Source organism: Alligator sinensis, unplaced genomic scaffold (assembly GCF_000455745.1).
Source record: "Alligator sinensis unplaced genomic scaffold, ASM45574v1 scaffold240_1, whole genome shotgun sequence".
NCBI classification, from domain to species: Eukaryota; Metazoa; Chordata; order Crocodylia; family Alligatoridae; genus Alligator; species Alligator sinensis.
In genome coordinates this window covers 665,956-668,687 of record NW_005841902.1, presented here as the reverse complement: position 1 = coordinate 668,687, position 2,732 = coordinate 665,956, and positions in this window count along the sequence as shown.

Sequence of the window (2,732 nt, the reverse complement as noted above, 5' to 3'; positions counted from 1 at the left end):
ATTATTTTTAAGTCCTGTTTCACTTAAACACTAGTATATCATAGTATTATTCCTTTTTTCTATATGGTAAGTCAATAATTGGAGTCCTATGCTAGGTACAGACAGTCAAAAAGCCTGAGGCTGAACTGATTCAGTCTTTGCACATTAGTCTAAACTGCAGAGATTAATCTGAACCTGAAGTGAACAGACATTTACCTTTGATTCAGGAAATGCAGCCACATGCCTGCAGAGGCTCAGGCCAGAAGCCGGGGGGGGGGGGTGTGTGCTAGAGCACTGCTCTCTGGCTGTGTGTTCACTTCCTCTTCCTGCTGCCCCCAAAGTCTCTGGGATTTGCACTCCAAAATTACAGCAGCAGGACTCTGCAGGGTTGCTCATCACTTCCTCTTCCTGCTTCCAGGTCCCTCTGGGATTTGTAGTCCACAGTTGCAGCCAGCAGTAAATTTGAACTGGGGAGGGGGTGTTTAATTCCCATTCCTGGCCCCAGACCCCAGATGGGGTTTGCCTGGGTGGGGAGCATTCCCCCCACATAGATTGGGCTGCATCTCCAGCCAGGCTTTCCTCCTGCATACCCCTTTGTCAGCCAGCCCCCACTGCTCCAGCTAGGGAGCAGAGGGGTGGGGCCAGCTCTGCTCTCTGGAGCAGACAGCCCAGCCCAGCCCAGCCCAGGGCTGGAAAGCATGCTGGAAGACTGATTTTAACTTGAACAGGAAGGGGTCTGGGACAGAAGTTTCATAAACCAGTTTGACCCAAATCAGTTAAGTCTCATACTACACTCAACCAGGTTTATATTAAGCCAGTTTAAGCTATTTTGAAACTGATTTATGTGCACTGAACTTCTGTTCTGTTACAGGGTTTAAACCAGTTTCTGATGACTTAAATTGGTTTATGTGTAACTTCTGTCCCTAGCCCTTGAGGTTGTTTCTATGAAGAGGCAAGATTGACAACATGGTCGGGTGTTTCTTTCTTGATGTCATGTTTATTTATGAAGAATGTACATATTTTCCATCCCTATTTCCCAGTATGGTGCAGCAGTTTCTTTACTCACAATACCAAGGCTTTTTCCACCTAGTGCACTGTCCAAAAACAATATTTGTGTTTTTTCTCAGGACTAGCTTTCCAGTGTTGCTTTGGCAGTCTCTCAGGCCTTCTGCTTCTCTACTGCTTACCTCACGCACAGCTCAGTCTGACAATACTTAGCTCCTTTTCTGTTTCACATCCACAGTCTAGTACAATTCTTCTGCTCTTATAGATTTAATTCCTACATGAAGGTTGTTTTGGGGCTTTTGTTTCTGCTACCTAATTGCATGAACAAACAAAATTGCTTCCTACTTTTCTCCTGAATTAAGACTGACTTGTTACCTCCAGGATTCCAGAAGATTTAACTCAAACTTTACCATAACAATATAAAGAATAATCCTGCTCTAGACCACATACATTAATGTTATAATATTTGTAAGCAGTCAGCTTGCAGTTTAGGCATTTCACTAAAAACAGTGCCCAACATAACTGCATATGGTATACTGAAGAGCTAAGGGAACCTGCCATATTACACAGGAGTCATTTATTATCCAAGTCACGATATTCTCTTATTGGCATCAAATGCAAAAGAAAGAGGGGGAGTGGGAGGGAAAGCAATTTGTTTGGCCCACCGTTTTAATATATTACCTGCTATGTGCTATTTAAACAACTGCATACAACATATTTCTTCCTATCAAAGGGTCTGTGGCTCAGTTCAAGTGACTTGAACAAGAATGATAGCCCTATTATTTCATCCTCATTTGGAGAAACCAGGGAAGTTAATGCAAGAAGTGAAGCTTCTACCAAGGAAGGATTGACAGGTGAAATAACCAGAAAATTCCTAATACTGCAGTCCTTCCTCAGATGTGAAGTTTTATTGTTTAAAGTAACTTATTTTTTTAGTAGAAGCAGGTTGTGGTATCAGGCCAAAATTGGGATTTCATTTGTCAAATGCATCTCTCGAACCACTGAGTGTCATAGTTGTTTATATCACAGTGTTACAAAATCCCCATGCCAGCAAGTGTGGTATATTATAGCTAAATGGTTAACGATATGGGGTTTGTTCCTATTTGGCATTTAGCAGCTCTTTTGAAGTGTTGGAAATCTACAGGTCCTATTCATCTCTATAGGAACTGAGAGCATAGCATTTCACAGTATCAAGCTTATATGGTGACAGCTAGCTAATTGTTTGTATTAAAAGCTTTGCTGATTAGTTCCCCTAGTCCTGTAATAAAACACCTCCGGTAATCAATCAGTGTTTATGAAACAGGTTAGTTTCTGATCTTGAGTTAATTTCTTCCTGCAAGCAGCCCCTAAAATTGCTGACAGAGGCAATTCAACTTGGTAGTCCCATTATAGTGCAACGCAATGTCTCTGGATACCTATCCCTGTTTTGGAGATATCATAAAAAAATCTTAGCAGGTTTCATAAGTCCTACATGCACTTTTCCAGGTTGCTCAAGGACAGAAGTCTGTCCTTGTAATAGGTTTGCAAGATGTTGCATACAAACTCTCTCATCAACCAACATGGATGGAGAAAATTCTAAATCAGCGGGGGCCAAGCTTTTTGGTAGGCATGCCACAAACTAAGTCCTGTACCCTGTTGAGTACCACTCCAATTGCTGCTCTGCTCCATCTGCTGCTGTGCTGCCTGCCTCCTCTCCACTTGTTCCAGTGCCACTGACAAACACTATCCATGTCACTTGTGGTATGCAT